Here is a 22,214-nt window from a genome sequence, read left to right on the forward strand (position 1 = left end):
TGTTCTATGTAATATATTTCTCTTTAAATATACTGTATATTAATTTATATTATTTACTTGAATCCTTTGGTATTTTTCTGTAGTTCTGTAAAATATATTTATGATACCTGCTAATTTAATAGTGGAGACATTGAATTTGAATACATGAATACATGATAATATAATATTAAGTATAATATTATGCTTTGTATTTGATAAAAATTTGTAATGTTTGAGCCATTTGAGGTTATGCTTAACAAAATAAAGGTAGCCTTTAGGATTTAGATGCCCTTTAGGTAGGTGTCTATTTCCTACTTTAAAAAATGTAATGTGATTATGCTGGACATACCTTTGTAACTAAATTTGCTACCCATGTTATTTGTTTGTACGATGATGACAACAAATACGGACAATACGGTTACTATGGTTCATTGGTAATTATGTTCACATAATGTAGATATATAATTTTCTTTCCTCTATAAAGTATTAGAAAAAAAGAAATGTATGGTTTTGAACCATGTTATTTTACTAATAGATAGGTACCTACCAACCTACCTAAAGTAAAAATACTATTAATTAATATTAATTGATATTAATATGTTATGTTATTTCCACATAACAATTTATATAGAGTAGGTCTTACTATCTTACTATTTATTATATTATTGTATAACTTTTCACTACAACAATACTGACGCCTGACGGACTTGAAACAGTTCTTAACCTTTGCTGTCAAAACTATACTATGAAAACACTAGGTGTTATATACAACAATTATACTACATATTCTATCGGTTAGGTGTAGGCTCGTAGGTATAAGGCGTAGGACAGTAGGTAGGTATTAACAACAATACTCTGCCGATGAGGTTCGATCCCCTATACAGGTGTATTATTTTTATAGTTTTTTTTTTCGTTTTAAAATAATTAGTTGCTAATTTTATGACAAATAATAATATCTATGTAACATCTAATAAATGTTACAAATTGATTTGAAATGTTAATGAAACATAATATAGCACAGTGGGATAATGTGTCAACATAACATTATATGTATGTGATTTTTGATGTTACATACACATTACTTGAACACATTAGATTTGCATTGCCGTGAAATAATGCATCTATGTTTCTAAAGATGTGCTTACACTGTTTCCTGAATGTCAGCAAAAACAGGGCATTAAGTGTTGCAGCAATGTTTTTCATACACGTATGCAACTCGCATTGCGATGTTACACGTTCCAATAAAACATCGCTGAAACATTGATACAACAACTCATTGCACAGTGGGTAGGTATATGTATTATATTCATATCTATAACCTATGTAGTATGTATAATTATGACGCGCAGAACTGTAACAAAGACTTAGCGAGACTGGCCCAGGCCATGGGGCGCAAAACTCAGAACAAAATATAGGTGTACCTATGTTATTATTTATAATATACATTTTATTTAGAATATCCGCAAAATAGTCTATAGTCTATAATAGCTACAATTAATGGTAATAATTGTTTTTCGTATACCTAAAATGATTTTATATCAAATTTAACACAACTATTACAGTGACCCACACGACACATATTATAATGTTCAGAAGAGCGATAATCATGATTTAGTGCACTATTACCCACGTTTTATAAGACTCTAATTTTAAAATTAAATGTTGAATAAAAACTTTTTGCTTAATATTTTATGTATTTTAATACACATTTTACAAAAAAATAACATAAATATTTATATATTTTGACTTTTTTTGTATGTGCAAAGGTGCATAATACGATATGAACCACACTGTTGATTTTGCCAGATCGCTTGCATAAACAATACCTACTTACATAGGGGCAACTAGACAATTGAACAAGAGGGTGCTTAGCTCTAGTGTTTTTTGTGACTCAATGGGACCTAACACCATTATTTACCTATACAGGGTGTGCTGTAAGGATTTACCCATTGCGATATCTCCTGAGATAATAAATATATTATAAATCTGTTTTTTTTTTTTTTATTAGACTCACAGACACAAGCACTACATAAGTTAAAAAATATATTTTTTACTTTTTAAACAATTGAAGATAATCATTCCATTTTATAGAGCTTATTTTTGTGAACATTTTGATATTTCAATATTTTATTTTCATTTATCTCATGATTTTTAATAATTTTTTAGTTTATAGGTAAAACGGCAAAAAATTGGTTTTTGTCCGGGTGGCTCTCTATGGCTAGTAGGTATATCCCCAAGGGACACTTTGTAGTTTGTATATGCATACAATAATAATAATAAATAACTAATAATACATAGATTTCTCGTGATATTAAACTTGGTTTAATGTTCTAATCCTTATTTCATTTTAGAAAAAATTAAAAAATTAAAGTAAGTATAATTGTCTTGATTTTTAATTTTTTAATCCCTATACTACAGTATCACCAGTGTGAATCTAAGTAGGTACTTATCTAGCTGCATAGGTAGAAATCGGGGGGCCTGAAGGGACTTGCCCCCCCAGAACTTCAAAGTACAGGTCTTAGCCTCCCCTGGCCTCCCCTGGCCCACAACATTTTAAAGTGACTGAATATACAATCATTTATTGTTATAATTGTAAAATTCATATTTAATTACTGAATTAAATAATAAATTATCAAAAAATATTGATAATAAAAAAATTTATAAAAATTAAATTAAATTCGTAAGATTTTACTAACTTATAATCATAACTTTGGACGGTCGTAATTATGTAGTATTAATAATAAGTAATAATATACCCGCATAGGTTATTATCAGCAATCGTCCGCGTCGCGTCGCCCATCGTCCGGGACTCGATGAAATTACGTATTAATATGGTATGGGGGTAACTATGTGACTTATACATTTTGTACGAGGCACCTCTTATGGATTTGCCGACTTTATTTGAACCCTTAAATTTGCCATTAGTTATAATTCTAAATTAAAAATGAATAGCTTAAGAATTTCTGTTTAGAATACTTCTAAAATGTTAAACATAAGGCACACACTTTTTTTTGTACTTAATTATGGTCAAATTGTTTGTTATTTCGAACTTTGTAAATTGTCTTGATGAAATAAATAATTGCGAGCGGCTCTAGTACAGTGGTACCTGTAGGTGTAATGAGCATATAATGATCAGCCCCTCCCCCGTAATTTCACCAAATTTCCGCTTATTTCTATAGCGGGTAAAAATTACCGTTTTAATTTATCTATATATTATAATAAGTATATAACGCTAATAATATTGTATATATCATTTTCGTAGACCATCGTCGTTCTGAAAAAATTCGCTGATTGAACATTGACTTATAAGTGTTTGTTAAATTATTTTTACATGGACATAAGCTATTTGGATAATCCATAATAAATTTTTTAGGGCAGTGGTGTACAATACGACAAATTTCAGTATCGTATTACTATGCAGAGAAATAATAATAATACATACCTAACTGAGCGGAAACGTTAAGAAGTATCTTTTAAAAATAAAACAAAATGAAATTTGAAGCAGATCATATAAACCCAAATAGTTATATACCGGTATAACATAAGGCACCTAATATAATATGTTAAAAAAATAAAATAATAAAATCTTTGAATATTTTACAAATAAGTCGCACACAGCATACACATACTTATTTATATATTATATTTTACGTATTAGGTACCTATATATGAACTATAAATGTTATAATAATATTATATGATAACAATCGTTCACATTAACGAGCGCGGAGAAATAAGAATATTTTGCGTGGTCATCAAATTCCGGGGCGTGGCATTGTACGGAGAAGTGGCATCGTCACGCACGAACCGCCGCCGTGCGCCGCCCGTGACGGAGACTGCATTTGAATACGTCCTAGCGAGGCTTACAAATAGATTAGAGACGAATTAACGCATCGTTCATCTGGTTATCGGCCATTTAAGTGGGCGTGTTTAAAACATATAGATAGGTAATAAAAGCATGGATGGACCATTCCTATCTTCATTGTAAAAGATGGGACTATACCTTTAGCATACTCACTCCAGACAAATGTTCACACTCAAGCTATAAATTATGGTATACTATACAATAGTATTTATTAATGTATTATTAGTACTATAGTTGGGGTCACAAGGTCTTCGCCCGGGCCGTCATTCGATTATCTGTTCACGTTTACAATAAATAAATCTCAAGGACAATCATTAAAAACCACAGGACTTCTGCTTTACACTGTTTTCGACCATGGTCAGTTATATGTGCAGGCATGTTGAAGAGGGGATGATCCACAGAATCTTAAATTGTGAAAATTATAGAATTATGAACATTGTATATTATCTACGTATGTCTACAAGCACTTAAACAGTGGTTCCCAACCTATAGTCCACAGATCATTTAAGTATAAAATTTTATCTTATATGTTATAATCATAGACCTATAAACTAATGGACAGCGATTAGAGAGAGGGGTCAGGGGTACGATATAGAGTAAAAGAGAAAAGAGAACGTGGGGGAAATATAGTATTAGTTTCATACGTCAATGATTACCCCCTTTATGTTCTTTCTCTCTTTTCTCACTTCATACTTTCTCCTTTCTGTCTCTTATATGATTCCCGTGATTTTATGGCAGGGCGGAGTAGAGTAGAAAATTTTCTGTGCATATTTGGTAGGTCTGAGAATACGTTTTAGGCTAATTGAAAAAGGGAATTGATCATATTTGGTGTTTTGTTATTGTTCACAGTGCTCCATTCCTTTTTCAGTCATCATATATACCAGTATAACACATCAACGCACAATTACAATAATTTAGTTATTTTTATTTGACTATCAAAATATTCATTAGAAATAATTTATATGGCATAAAAAAACGTTTGCCGGGTCAGCTAGTTATATCTGTATAATTAATTAATGAATAAATAATTTGTCCAGATATTCCTGTATCGTGATAATTGTTTTAATTCAAATGATCCAGTACAGGTCAATAACATGTTTGTTTTTGTCAGTAAAAACAGGACATTCGTATTAATTTAAAAATTATGCCTGTTGAAAATGTAATTTAATTTAATTTCAAGTGAATCGGACGGGTAGTTTTCAAGATTTCGAGTGTGGAAAAAATAAGCGACATTCATTTTTATTTATATAGATTTACATATTTTACTATTTACAAATTAACCTTTAGGTTATAACACCATTTCATCAACTATATGAAATAAAATAGCACCAATGATTCAGGCATACATTTTAGAAAGCTCATAACATGTTTGTAAGTCCGAGACAATTATTGCGGGTGTATAGTTAATAACAAATGCTGCACTACGGTTATAGCCTATACAGTATAGGTGCACGTATATTATACAAGCAGCACTCGTAACGCCTGCACGTGTGTGCATTAATTGTAAACTTATATAGATGACGGGCCTGTAAAAAATAATCTAATAAATATATGAACTTTTTTTTTGTAGACACTTTAAGTTATTCATATTTCGTCAAAATTTAATATTTAAACAAAAATTACGATTTTAGTTATTTTTATGTTAAATAATATTATAATAAAATATTATTCATAGGGACTTTCAAGTTTCAAACGCAATATTTTCAGCAAAAATTAATTCGACAAATCGTATAAAGCGTCCAGCTTCACTACCGGTCTGGATGTAGGTCGGCGTCTGACGCGGCGTCGGCCCGGCCATGCTGTTCCACTGTTTGACGCTGCAAGGAAACCGTAGCTTTACTTATTGTGTAGAGAGCAACCTGGTTTGAGCAGCCGTGATAGATTGACGGAGCAGTGCGGGTGTCGTCAGGTAAGTATTGCCCGCTGACGGGATGTTGCTGGCGTACGGTTACTGACCCGGCGATGTAGACGGCCGTGCACTGATAGTGGACTGTACCTATATATGAGAACGGAAAAAGTGTTAAAAAAGGGAAAATATCACTGCAACATGATGGAAAGTGAAAAGTGTAAGTAATAAGTATAAAATAATAAAACTAATTACTTTAACCCTTTAACGGGCAATAGTTTCCCACCTAGGGAATACTATAATTATACCGTGTATAGCCGGGTTAAGACGTCGTTTATAGATGCAAATTAAAATATACAAATATATCAAATAAAATACAACAAATAAACGCGTCCGTCGGACAAACGACCCGTAACGGGTCCTCGTCTGACGATTGCATAATTATTTTTTTATATCGTTATTATTGTATTTTGTTCTGTAATCCACGAGTCCTCGGGCGATGTTGCGCGCGGCGTTGGCGTCTCGATTCCAAGTGATTCCACATTTTGGGCAAAACTGGAACCTGTGATCGTGGCGTCTGCGTCGCGGTCCGTCGTTGGAGTTTGGTTTTTCGTGTTTTGGCGGTAGAGCCATGCGCTCCGCGCACCTCGAACAGCTTTGCGTAGTTATGACGTGTTTGTCCGTGTCCACGATCTGGCAACGATCGCGCCGGCGGTGGAAAGCTTGACGCAACGAACATACCGTAGGTTTCTGATTGCCTACATAGCTCGTATTATCCTTATAACGATCCGTCTCAGAGACACACCAATGAACGAGTCGGTGAACCGTATACGCCAGACTGTCAACATAATCCAAACAGCATTTTGACGACATTTTGTTGTTTTTTCGATAATCCAACAACGCGCGTTCGTGCAGGCCGATGATTTTTTCACGTCTACGTTTCACGACGCGTCTTCTGATATTAGTTTTGAAAGCAGATTTGAATTCTTCACTAAATTATCTATGCACTGACAATTTTATTTTTCTGATTACTATTTTTTTTACTTAAAAAATTTATTGACAAAAAGAGTAAAAATAGATCATAATCATAATTAAAATTTAAATACATTGATATAGAATATGAAAAATGTACGACAGTTAAAGCATAGTAAATTTAGAGGAAAATTCAAATCTGCTTTTAAAATTTAAATTGGAACATCCTATTGAGCGTAGATTGAATTCACTGGCAGTATTTTTTTTAAAAAAGTGTTTGTTATTGCATAAAGTAATATTATGTATAGTGACTCGTGCATATGCGTAGGTGAAATTATGCACATATCCGGTCACTATAATTGTGTAGCATTTGTTTTTATTCTTTTAACACTTTAAACACTATTTATACCTTTATATCTTGGCGCTGCAGGGTTATTAAAATACAATTTTAAAAATACGAAATAATAATGAAGTTTTATAAATATGTTTAATAATACATAATTACATGGTTAAACATGTGATTTGATAATAATTTTTTAAAAAAAACTATAATAATAGGTAGGTAAAATTAATTAAAAAAATAATGAATCAATAATATTTTAAATAAAATGTTAATAATTTAAAATTGAAATTTATTTTAAAGAAACATTATGTGCGATTCCCTTTCAATACTCAATGCAATTTCTTATATTATTTTCGCTTACTATTTTATATAATCGACGATTTAGGTCAGTATATTTTTTTTAGTTTTTGGTGGACTCTCTCCAGCAGTTAGTTGCACTGTATAAATATCGTGGCCTGTTTGAACTCTTTTCAAGCAATTTATAAATATCCAAATTGTTAGGCCGCACACTACCATTTCAATATTAACTAATCTCCTATTTCCTATTTGCAGTATTGATACTGCTACCTTTATCTTACCTATATAGTTGGTTTTTACGTTACACGACAACAGCTAAATTGACTGGATTGTAGTACTGACGATTTTATTATGGTTGTTTTTAATAATAATAATAGTTATAGTAATATTTTTTTATTACAGTTATTTTGCATAGTTGTATTAACAAAAAAAAACGCCGCGCCGAAATTTTCTCGCGCCAAAATTGCCAGCGCTGATACGGCTGTGCCGAAATGTTCTTTACCCTTCAGATGTCCAGCGGTAGCCTGGCCAGGTTGGCGAGACGGATTATTAGGAATTGGAGAGGGGGTTGGTTAAAAAAAACTATTTTTATAAAATATAATAATCCGTAAAATTTTCAGTAATTTAAGATTCTTAATAATAAGATTAGTAACCTTATGATTATATTGAATTGAGTACCTAATTAACTAATAACTAAATAACTAGGTAATTGTACAGGCAGTGAACGTATAGTGCCTTGATTTGAAATTTATGTCGATTGTCGGTTGATAAAAATAGAAGCTACCTATTTCTCAGTGAAATCGCACGGGACGATCACACGACCACAGTAATATATTATTAGGCCGGGGCTATACACAACGCGTATTCCGCCGCGTTTTATATAAATAAATAGGGAATACGCCGTGTATAGCCCCTGCCTTAGACATAAGTTATTATCCTCGCACGATTTATATCTTATAAAATTAATACTAGATAATGTACAATACCTAAATATAAAAATATTTTTCTTGATTTTATTTTATTAATCGTTATCGAAATGATGTGTTCGCGACTCGTGTTATATAATATACAGGGGGTTCCGTGAGAATTTACCCATTGCGATATCTCCTGAAAAAATGGAGAAATCGTAATTCTGATTTTTTAGTAAGACTCGCAGGGACAAGAACTACAAACAGTTCATGTTTTCATTTTTCTAATGTTTTGGTAAAAAAGTTAAAAAATATATTATTTTATTTAATTGTTTAAAAAAAAATCGAAGATAGCCATTTTGTAGAGTTAGTTTTTCTGATAATATTGACGTTTCAACATTTTTATTTCGTTTATCTCCTGATTTTTAATATTTTTTCTAGTTTCTAGAAAAATAGCGAATTATTTAATACCATAGTGTATCAAATATGTGGCCCGCGACCCGCGTGCTCGGACGGCCCGCGAACGCTTTCAGTGTGGCTCGCAGTAAGCATATTATTTTACTTCTTCAAAATGTATTGATGACATTTTAAATTATTATTGTACGAAAGATCAATACGTACATCTTTGTAATGCCTATAGTATTAAATACGGTTACATTATAATAATTATAATCAATAGATAAAATACATTCATTTTGTTTATTTTGGATTTAGTAAAAAAAGGTGTTTTGTCCGTAAACTTATAAATACGTAATAGTTAATATTATTATAATTTATATTATTTGATATTATAATCTTGTATCGTTTTCTGATAAGATTTAATAAATAACTTATTGATTAACAATTAATTATCGTCTGGGGGGACGGAGTGGCCGAGCGGACTAAGGCGTCGGCCGCGACGCAGCCGACCCGAGTTCGATACCTTGGCCGCCGGCGGCATTCTTCTTCGGGCAAGTCACGGTGTCCGGAGAACAAGTGCCGCCATCCCCCCACCCGGGGCACGGCAGAAACCTACGGGTGCTCCATTAGAAATTCTGCCAAAACACAACACACACGTGTACCAACCTACCCAATTTAAAAACCTACAGTGCCCTCCCCCACACCCTATGGCATATGTGGCCACGGGTTACCCAATAAAAAAAAAAAATTATCGTCTGATAACAATTAAACAATTATTCAATTGATCAAAAATTTAAATTACAAAATATTATGTCTACCATTTCATTTTAATAATTAAATAATTATTCCTACTATTTACTTGTGTTTATAACTCTAAATTCTAAATTGTAAATGTATTTTTAAAGTACCATTTACATTGTTTAACAATATGTAATTGCTCAATATCTTGATAAATAATACTTATAAAAAAGTTACAAAGTAACAAAGATCAACATGTGATTTAAATGTTAATTATTCTCTACTCATGAAAGTACCTATTATATTATTTAATAAAGTTTTGATATTATTTTATGGGTCAAACAAATTTTGCAGTACCTGTTACATTAAAAATTGTATTGTATTTAATAAATGACACGGACTAAGATATAATATATCATAGTCCGTGATGTATGAGTAATATTTTCATGGGCTTATCAGATTTAACACAATTTCTTTGAAGATATTCTTGGAAATATATTTGAACAATTATGTACCAACCTACCTATCATTAGTTAGTAAATTATAATTATTTTATTACCTAATTAACTATATTTTATTATGATATCATTCTTTATAAACATTTGGTCGGTAGTTTATGACTAAAGAAAATCAAAAAATAAAACATCAAATAACATTTTCAATTTCTCAAAACTTCAAATTACTTAACAAGAAAAATTTGCAAAATAAAAAATAATGAGGATTTTAATTTAATAGCAAAATAACATTTTTGTTACAATATGAGTATTATTTGTTTTAAATTAATTTATACTCAATCCAATTATGTTATATTGTTATTGTTATTGAAGGATAATCTAAGCTAAGTGGTTGTCAACATTGAAGTATTTTTGATGATGTTGGAATTGTTTTCAAGTGTGTTCTATAATCAATAACATTATCATATTACTATTGCTTGGTACCTTGCCATTTAATAGTAGTAATAGTACTAATACTCACTAGTTATACCTATCATATCCAGAGACCATAGTATGCAAATTTATGCGTACACACAACCATCAGAAGACTAATAATAGTATCCAGTTGATCTCAAATATAAAACAACATAAATCAAATGTTTGATTTTATCAAAAAAAAAAAAATTGTAAATGGAAAATTATATCTCGTAAAAAAAATTTTTGGTTGTAATTAGCCAGGTACTTACCTAACTTATATTAATGTTTTAGATTTAGTTATTTAGTAAACTAGGAATTGTATGTATAAAATATTTCAATCGGTTAAAAAATCCCAATCGGCTAATATATTATAATAATAATAGTCAGGAAAAAATTGCATGTAGATACTACAAACAACAACGATTACTTTTGAGTTAAACATAAGAAAACAATTAATATATTGCTAAATTATAATCAAGAGCGAACATCAATATTTTTGTAATACAGTTTTACAAGTACACGTTTGTTACGAAAAATAATGATTGTCTAATGTTATATTCAATATTGTAATAACTATATATATAAAATATTAAGGGGATTCGATACCGTGATTTTCTGTTTTTGTCTAACACACGCGCGACATAGGATTTTAGACGGATCCTTTGCCAAACATATCAATTGATCTATGAAAGCGATAGAATTCTGAAAACAGATTTGAATTCGGCGTCAAGTCTACTTGAAATCGACTTTCCCACATTTTTGATATTATCCCCCAAATTCCAGAAAACGCCATATTAAAAAAGAGTATTTAAACATTTTTGTGTTTCAATTTTTGGAGAATCTAAAATCAAAAAATCAAAATTGTGGGAAAGTCGATTTCAAGTATATTTGACGACGAATTCAAATCTGTTTTCAGAATTCTGTTCACTTCATTAGATCAATTGATATGTTTGGAAAAGAATCCGTCTAAAATCCTATGTCGCGCGTGTGTTAGACAAAAACAGAAAATCACGGTATCGAATCCCCTTAATATTTTATATATATAGTTATTACAATATTGAATATAACATTAGACAATCATTATTTTTCGTAACAAACGTGTACTTGTAAAAGTATATACGCATATGATTTATATTATATGAATACAATCAGAATTATTTATTTTAAATTGTTTTTCGTTTTGTCATTTATATTTAAAACGTTCACTGCCGATCGCCAATGTCAACACATAGGTAGTTGACGTTCGCGATCTTGCCACGGTGATCGACGTCAAGACATCACGTTTTTGACGCTATCCATGTTTACGTATTCATTGTATTTTGGTTTTTTTGTAGGTTTACCGTATAATGCAGTTTAGTTCCCACGCGATTTTTTCGATTATTTTTTTCCCGAAATGTGTGTTTTAAAGCACTGAAATACAAAAGTCTAATTCAAAAAATCACGCATTTTTTTTTACTTTAAAAGTTATACCAAAAAAAACTATAAAAAAGTAAATTTTTCAAAATACGTGATATCCTTGATAAAACTTTTTGATTTTTTTTTAAAAATTGTATGTTTTTTATGATGGATGGAAATATGCAAATAGATTTTAACTATCGTATTTGCTGTTTAAAAACTCAAACCAAAATGTACACAATATTACAGCTCGATATCACAATATCCCTCGGCAGGGACTACGCGTGTACGAGGGGCCCTTTTTTATTTAGCCGACCAAGTAATGTGTAACCAGGCTGCCACTGCAGATGTCATTGCACCCGATACCCCTGTTCTCTGTCTACGGAGTTGCTTTCCTTCTTTCTACGCATTATAATACAAATGCATATTATGCCATGTAATAAACCGACTCAGTCGTTTTATTTATTTCTATATATTATAATAGTAATAACCGTACTCTCACACAAACAATTACACACACAATAGTGGGTATATGACATTTCAGCACCTGTACAGACTACAGTGATATCAGGTATCATTTGGGTGCAATAACATTTGAATATTATAAGTTATGAAAAACGCTGACGCACGAGTTCAAAGACCCCTTATAGTGTGTAATGGACTTACAGCATAATATTTATATTATATTTAATATTTTACTTTAATAATGTAATATATTATATTACATTATACCATTATTATAAAACTAAAAAACTATAAATATAGTGCACAAATATAATGGTAATTTAAAAACATTAGGAATTAGCGGGGAAGGGGCTAATACGTTTAGGTCGAAACGGTGTGTTGTCGTTGTATGCTGATATCACTGCGATTATAATATTATTTTAATTTATAAGAGGTATAATACATTATGTCGTCCGCTGCAATATTACTTTTTATCTTTTATTATTCTTTCTTTGTGCATCATAATATGTAAAAAAAGTTTTTCCCACAGTACAATATAGGACGTAAACATCGATCGACAAAAAAAAAATTTTGATTTTTTTATCCTACTTTTTGGGAATGATACATTTTAGTATTAAAACGATTCCGCCGAGGACAACGGGACAGAAAACCAAAATGCGGGACTTTATGTTCTTATATTATGTATACGATGGCAATGTAGTGCACAACGTGGGACTGTGGGACTCTAAATCACGATCCAGAATCTCGTACTATATATTCACTGACGTAGCTGGGTATACACTATACACTCTATTGTATACAGTATAAAATTCTCATTAGATATTTTTAATAACAACTGACGATTAATAATTATTTAAATTAGTGGAAGATTTAAGGGGGTCGGAACCGGTGCGTATTTTGGTACAAAAACATGTCTTACAGGAAAAACTATTACGCCCTGTAGAGTAGTCGGATTTTGTTAATTTTGTTTATGTTATGCCCGATTTTGAAAATTATAATTATAGAAGCTGGATTTGAATAATGCACAATATTTGTTCTTTTCAAACGTATTTTTCTATTACTATTTAAAGTAAAATACAAATTCGAGTTTTGATCCGACCTGCAAAAACCTCTCATCTTTCAGATAAAAAAAAAAAATTACCAAAATCCGACGTATCAACGGGGCATGAGAGTTTTTCCTGTAGAAGCATTTTTGTTCATCAAAATATAGTGCTTCGATAATTAATAGTCATAGAAGTCATCACTGGCTTGTGCATAAATGACGCGAGCGTATATCTTTATGTGCGCGTGTAATTAATAATTATAGCTCACTCACACTGATGTCGATTTACATACTCACACACATGCACGTTCCGTTCGAGGCTGATACAAAATATGAATTGAATATTCTAAATTTTAATCCTTAATAAATGACCGGCACCGGCACCCTTAAGCGCCAAAATGAGATGAGAAAAAAATAAATCGTATCGTACAAAAGCGCCAAAATCCCAGGTATCTGTGTGCCTTATTCCAATTTTCAGATATTGTACTAGGTAATACTGTAATAGCATTGATTATAAATATATTTTAAAATCAATGGTTATAGGTATGTCCTTCAAAAAACGCCAAACGTATATAATCTTACGACAAAATATTATGTAGGTACTATATCTGATTATGATAGTGCGTCAGGGTTTTTGTGTTATAACAATATATTGTTATTACCTACTTTCAGGGCGTATTTCAACATTTTGCGATCAAGGTAACATATTTTGCCCCCTCTCCAAAAAAGTTATTTCTTAAAATGTAAGGCAATTACAACTACTATTTTGTAGTATAAATGTGGTTTAGCTCCCTAGCGATTTCTAAACATTTTTTTCGGAAACCTATTTATTTCAATAAGTTAAGAATAAATTTGTCGGTCGGACTTAGTTTCAAAGTTATACAATTTTTAAGTTTACGAGTTTGCATATTTCCACCCGCAAGTGGCTTATTTTTTTATTAATTTAGCTTATTAACAATAAAATAAAAAGTAAGTAGGTACGATACGTAATTTTTGTTTTCACTTAAAAGTTAAGGACAAAAAATTCACATTTACAAAAAAAAAGCTAAGTTTTTTTCCAGACTTCTCAACACCCGTATTAACCAATATTAACCCGAATAATAGCGGTTTTGAAAACCCAAATGTTTGTTTAAACTTTTTATTTCAGTGAACACCCAAATACATCCAGCACTCGAAACCCGAAACCCGAATAAATGATTCGAGTGCTAAGCCTTGCAAAAAACTAACATTTACAAATAAAAAAAATGTTTTTTAGTATTTTAAACTTAAAAACAAGATTTGCCCGAAGCGGCTTAGTTCTCAATGCGGCCCTGTCTACAGCACTAACAGCAAAAGCTGCAGACAGCAGTCAGATAATCTGTTTTTAAATAATATATTATTTAATAAAAAAAAGATTATTGTTATTTTTGTGATTTGTCGAGTATTTGAAAAAAATATGTAGGGGAGAGTGGGGCAGATTTGAATGCGGAGTACATTTGAATTTGTCTAATATAATTTGTTACAGATTGTTTACATTAATAAAAATAATAAACTAAGTTGGTGACAATGTTTTGTATACCATATGTGATTATCAGGCATTTTTGAAAAATTTTGTGATAAACAAAAATGATAATGTGATTTTCTGGCTTTTTTAAAAAAAATTTGTTGTTTCCATAAGAACTTTTTAGAAACTAAAATTCAAAATCATAAGTTTATAATCAAACATACCTATTTAAAATATTATTGCCTAGTAATATAAATAATGTACATACATTATTTATAATTATTACAATTTATATTACGATTATTATTGACTATTTTAGCATGGGGTAGATTTGAATCTTCATTAATAGGGTAGATAATAGGGTATAATATAGGTTCCTCCTTCTTGAAATACCTATCTTATGGATGGAATAGACTATTTTACTGGATTTATGTCACAAAATGTGAATTCATCTATAAGAGAACCCAAAAAACTAAATTTTCACAAGAAAAAAAAAGTTGACAAGAAAAAATTTAAACATAATTATCGTAAAAAAATTGTTATTATATTAAATTGAGCTATTTTTATTATTCAAATAAATAAAAAGTTTAATTTAATTTAATATTTATTTATGTTCAGCATTCAAATGTGGCCCTTTAGTTATATAAGACACATATTTAAATCTACCCCCTGCACGTTCAAATGTACCCCATGGGTGGGGTAAATTTGAATAAAAATATACTTAATTTTATAATTAGAAATTAAATTGGTTATTCAATATATATGGTTGTTATGAGTCAAATAGTATTCACAACCATCTAGACTACAGATTGTAATTATCAAATATAAAATTTGTTTTGTCCTACTTCAAATCTACCCTACTCTCCCTACCTTATGGCTTACGTAATATACCTACCTACTTGTAAGGTTTTAATCAATATAAAATTTATGCTTAATCAGTTATGACTTATCATGAATATAAGAGTGTTCAATATTTGAACCTAAGTAAAATGACAGTGAAAATCTTACTCGAGGTAAAACTTTTTATTATTTTAATGTTTATACTTTATTTATATTAAAAATATTAAAACGTTGAGTCATACGTAATTATCTAGCCATATCTTTGAGAGTCACAAATGCTGTTTATGTATGTTATTTTATGTTATATACTGCTATGAAATAGTACTAAGTATTGTATTAACTATTAAGATATTAAAGATGTAATAAAAAACAAATTATTAAATACTGATTAGATCAAAAGTTATTCCATTTGTCATGTCTTCCTATACACCCTATTTTGTACACAATACATTACTAATATGAGTGAATTAACATTATGTAGAAAGAAATGGATAATCATGAAAAAATGTTTGAAACATAAACTTTTTATACCAAAATATTATACTGCAATACAAATTACTATTACATACCATAAAATATCATAATATACATTAACATAATTTAGGACCTGCAAATAGGTCGCTTGATAATAACGGATACAGACAATGCTTGTTTATTATTCTCCGATACATCATGGAAATGTGTATATACTAAAGAATCTACTGGGCTATACCAATTTTTTCAAATTCATTCATTTTTTTGTACTACTGTATAGTATTACACTAATATCTACTCTGAAAAACCTTATTTTCACTAGAATATTTAAAGAAAATATGTAGATGATTTAGTTAGAAGTTTACTGAGATGCAATATAATAGTTAACTAAAACCATTTAATTCAAACATTCACAGAATCAAATAAAATATATAAAATACTTAATACATGTTCGTTCATGTATTATATTTTATAAATTAATATGAATATAATATACAACAACCAACAATGAAACCATGTAATCTAATCAGTTCTCACATGTGGTGAGAATGTATCCAAGGTCCACGTGTTGGTTTTGGGGTCGTATATTTCAATAGAGTCCAACCAAACGAGTAGTTCCGTTAAATCCGCCCATAACATACAATAAACCATTAAATGTGACAACTCCTATATTGAAAATTCAATTTAATTTCAATAAGTTTATTAGAAAGATTTATTATAGTTACTTGGATCGGAACGGCACAGTTGCATATCAGCAATTGAAGACCATATTTTAGTAATTGGTGTATAGGCCTCAACACTTTTAAGATACACTGAATTATCATATTCCTGACAGTCACCACCAATAGCGTATATTACATCGCCTAAGATTACTATACCAGGGCCTCGGCGATTTGTAGACTTTTGTGTGACTGGTATCCATATGTTAAGGGTGGGATCATAACATTCAACAGATTTCAAAGCAAATGGGTATTTATAACCACCTATCTACAGAGTTTAAATAAATTAAATGTAAGAATTAAAAACTAATAATTTAAAAAAAAAAAATTTTACCACTTATAAAAGATTATTGAGTACTGCAACACCGAGGTTCATTCTCCCAGTAGACATATTATCGCCATTCTTGAACACTCACGTCAAAAACCTCTGCACTATTCAACTGAGAATCACCAATAATGTCTCCGCCTACATAGCATTGAATAATAATATTTATTGAAATAACACAAAATTGGTAATGAGTTAGGGAACCTAACCTATTGGTATACTTACAGCATAAATACGATCATCTAATACGCCAACTCCGTAAAAACTTCGATCGACTAACATGTCAACTGTTGGTTTTAATTGAAGTGATTGTGAAGATAAATCAAGCATTTCAATGGATATTAAATTAATGTACTTATTACCCAAGGCAAAAACTAAATGAACCTTTATTAAGACTAGAGCACATAATTCAAACTTCATATTCATTTTTATTGTCTTATGCAATAGTTTGATTGCTGGATCATACCAGCTAGTGTAACTATGTCCCATTCCTGATGAATCACAAATGGCAAGAAGAAACTGCAAAAAAATAAGTAAACAGAATGATATTGAAAAGATAATTTGAAATCTGAATTAAATCACACTTTAAGTCCAGTCAGTCTAGGTGAATTACGAATTGTTTGTGGCGTAGTAATGTGCCGATGTTTCTTTACAATATGGAAATTTGAAGCTTCATTGACAAAATCTTTACCTAAAAAATTTATAATTATTATATAATATTATAAATTTACAGTTAATAAACTGCCAAAAACTTATACATAATGCAAAAATGTACAAAATATTTAGGTAAATTATCTACTCAAACGAAAACCCATCTGTAATTAGTATTTTTGAATCATTTGATTCTATTATTTTCCTTACAAACAGATAAATTAACTTCCCATATTATATAATTAAATAAAATTATTAATTACCATACTTTTTCTTCAAACGGAACATTAAAATGTCATTACAAGAGATTAGATTAATCATTTCTTCAGAAGACAAAGATAGAAACTCATCTGTTTCAATAAATTTTCTGAAAAGCGTGAGTGATCATAATGTATACAATTCACTGATAGTGTAAAATTAAAGAAAACTTACAAAAAATGTGTTTTTATGTATTCTTCAGAACTTGACAACAACTCCATACAGTTATAAAAGTCAGCAAATTCTTTGAAACCAAGACAATTTGATAGATTCATTTGTTTTTTTAAAAACTCAACATATACGCCTTTTACATCATCCAACTGTAAGAGCATAGAAGCTGGTAACAAATCCTAAACAAATAAACAATAATAATGAATTTAGATCATTTTTATTATAATCTAAAATAACTAGGGTATCAAGTTTTAAAATTTCTACGTGCTTGGAACATTTGCAACTTTTAAAAATTTTAATGATGTAATGAATATTTTTTTAAAGTGTAAAATAAATTTGTAGAAATTGATTGACATTTTCATGTTATAGAGCGTTTCATTTTTAGACTTAAAGAAGAAAATGAATAGTTCAGTTGGAAATTCATAAATATTATTCTTCAAATTGTAAATAGATAATTTCTTAAAAAAAAGCAGTCACAATTGCATTTAAAAAACGTAGTTTAAGGATTGAAAATTTAAAACATGATTTCTCAGATGTACCCATTTTATTGTGTAAACAAAAATTAAAAAAATTATATAAAAAGTCTTTTCATAAGATAATTTAAACTCAAACTTAACCGTATTTTAAACAGAGAACAAAATTTTAATGAATATTTTTTTAAGGTGTAAAATATATAAATAAAATATAGGTAATAAATCAAAATTTCAAAACAAATCTTTTTTATCTTTTAAACTAACAAATCTTGTTATTTTTTAAAATAATTTCAAAATATAGTTATAATTATATAGACTGACAGACTGTCTTAGCTCAAAATCGTTTTCTTTATACAATGATTATTATATATATATATATATATTTATTTATTTTGGAATAAATGACAATCTGAAGTATCTATTTGGATAAATATTATAACATAAATTAAACTTAAGCATAGTAAAATATGCTATCTTCAATATTATATCATTGAATTCAAATTGAACACATCCATTAAAATGACCCACACGACTCCTCATACGTAGAGCAGACCAATCCCCACTTGCCCATCTCTTTTTTTTTTTTAATTTGTATTACCTATGGTAGGTATACCGAAAACACCACATAATAATCTATATTGTGTGGCAATTTCATCACTATATGTCTACATCCTTTTATTTGATACATAGCCAATGGCTATTAAAAATTTAATAATTATATTATATACCTACCATTACATTTTGTTCGGTCACCATTATTTTGCCAGTATAAATAAAATCAATCAAGAGTTGTAGAATGTTAGAATCTAACATCTAAACTCTTATATTTACTACATATTTTGCTCCTTCGGCAAAACTGGTGAACATTAAACAGAAATATGGACAAGCTGATACTAAGACAACTTTATGCCCACATATTATATTACTATCATCTGTTTTTAACCTAATATCACATAAAACTTCTTCTTTAAAAACATAAAATACATTATTATTATTATTTATTTTTATAGCAACTAAAATGACATACTCAAAATGTCATACTTTCGTAAACATTGTAGTACTTCAAAAAAACTGTGAGTATCACGGCTATTTTTATATATTTTAGGTTTACATCCATTGAATTTCAGAACTTGCTTTTGACCATTTCTCCATGGTATAACATGTTTTATGGAATCCATCTCTTTTATGGACATAACACCTTAAAAATATAATAAAAATGATAGATTATTTATATTATTTTTGTGAATAGCTACTAAATTTTGTTATGTTATGTTACAGTTTATAAATTTATTACTCAAAAATAATTTAAATCTAATTATAATTATTGGTATCTACCTAATAAACAAAAACATGTTTAATGTATGATTTAATATTATTAAAATGAATAAGGTAATTACTTAGTGCCTACAAAATGTATTATTATATTTCATGCTTGACAAAATATAACATTTTATTTTTATTTTTTTAATTTTTGCTTCAATATATACCTAATACTTTTGGAATTTTGTCAAAATAAACAGAAATACAGAATAACTATTAAATATGCAGTAATAATCGAAAAAAAATCGACATTTACTATTACTATTAGTATTCGTAAAGATACTAACAAAAATTCCAAAAATGTGATAATGAAAATATGGGATTGCATAAAAATATTGCTCTAGAATAATAATGACATTAGCACAGACGTAATACCACAAATGATAAAATACCAATTAAAATAGTTAGTAATTACTGTTATAACTATAATAATATTCTTTATAGTAATAACATAAATAATATTTTAAAAATGTTTTTAAGTTAATTCACAATTGGCCAATAAATAGAGACAGTATAATAGGTACATTTATATTTATTAATGATTAAGTATTATTAATTAATATGATTAGGTATTATTAAAGTATTTATATAATACACAGATTTCTATATAGCACAGAAGTGTAGTATAGTGTAGTGTAGTGTAGAAGTCTGAGATATAATATCATCAAAAAATAATAATTTTGCTAATTTTATCAAATTGTATTTGTATTATTAAATCACAATCATAATATTGTTTAGAGATAGTATTTAGTATATTATAAATGTTTACATTTTTATATTTTACAGCCTATGATAAAATTGTTAACTACCGAAAGAACATGAAATATTCTTATAAACGTTATATTTTTATTATATTTTATTACAGGAAAGTACCTGCGACTTGAGTTGTTACAATAAATAACATAACATATTTTATGTCATAGAAAATTATAAATAATTAATACCTACATTATTTGATAACTGGTAAATATCCACCAAGACAACGATAACATACTTCTTCTTTACGTAAAAACAACAACATGGTACCTTTATGGATATAACAATATATTATATACATTTAAAAATACTTAAATGATGACCATCAGCAATAGAGATTAGTAAGTTTTAGTTTAATAAACTGTAATAAATTAGTAGCTAGAATACACCGTTTTTGGTAGATGAATACATATTAAGGATGTACTTACCTATTATGTTTTGTAGTTAACTTCAGTTAGTATTATACGTATCTATACTCTATAGCCGCGGTCCATAGTCTATACTCTATTACAGAGACAGCTGCATGTCAAGAGATGTTTATTTCTTATCACCCGCGTGTCGCGTAACTGCGTAAAAGAGTAGGAGACATGGCCACTTGGGAATGACTGAGTGACTGACCGACAGAATCATAGACCGATAGACTTAAGTTATAAGTTAGTTATAATGTCTAATGTCTATGGACCGAATATTATATGACAATATTATGATAATATGATTTATGACCGAAGCCGACGTTTGGTTATAATTTATTTTTCTTATCAATTATCATAAAATATCACGATTACGAACTATTTATGTTAGGTATCGAATTATAATATTTGTTCAAATTTTGTTTTTCAGAACACAGAGATCATTTTTAATAGAATAAAATATATGGGTACGCTACGTACATATTTACACGCATATATTATGTAAAAATGACAAACAAATTGAACTAAAAAAAAATATTACCTCCATAGAAAATTCGCTCGGTACGAATTCAGATTCACGAGACCTACCTCCAAGGTTGACGCCCAGTCCGACGTCCGAATTAGCCTGTTAGTGGAAAAAAAAATGTAGTACAAGTCTCTTAATATATTGTTACAATGATATTTGAAAAATATTATAAATCCTTGGTCACAGTTTTTTTTTAAGCATTTAATGTTCAAATCTTAGCAAAATACGGAATTATCACAAAAATTAGCAAATTATTCTCAGTCAAGAATTCATAAACATTTTTCTTTTTCAATCTAAGATTTTAAAATGTAATACAAGAATCCTTATAAGGTTATTTGCCTTTATCAAAAAAAAAAACCTATCTATAAGAATGTCAAATTAAATTTTTATGAGCGTTTGAAGTTTTTACAACAATATGGATATTCACTCGATTTCTCATGTAGTGATTTTCTTATTTTGTTGTCATTCAAAAACGAATAGCCGTAGACACTTGAAATTTAAATCATATGTTTATTTTATCAATTCCTATACGGCTGTACTTGATAACATTTTCAAAATATTTTGTCTAGTTTTGACTGTTTTGAGCTGTTTACGGACAATTTCAAATTTCAATTTTTTTAGTTTTTTATACTTTAAATATCAATAAAA

The 22,214-nt window shown here is 29.2% G+C and overlaps 1 pseudogene; it reads right to left on the minus strand.

The window, feature by feature from the left end:
* Positions 1–21,712, minus strand: part of LOC132953589 (kelch-like protein 2) — a 43,058-nt pseudogene extending 21,346 nt beyond the window's left edge.
* Between the last annotated feature and the right edge of the window lie 502 nt (positions 21,713–22,214).

Source organism: Metopolophium dirhodum, chromosome 1 (genome assembly GCF_019925205.1).
Source record: "Metopolophium dirhodum isolate CAU chromosome 1, ASM1992520v1, whole genome shotgun sequence".
In the NCBI taxonomy this organism is placed as follows: domain Eukaryota; kingdom Metazoa; phylum Arthropoda; class Insecta; order Hemiptera; family Aphididae; genus Metopolophium; species Metopolophium dirhodum.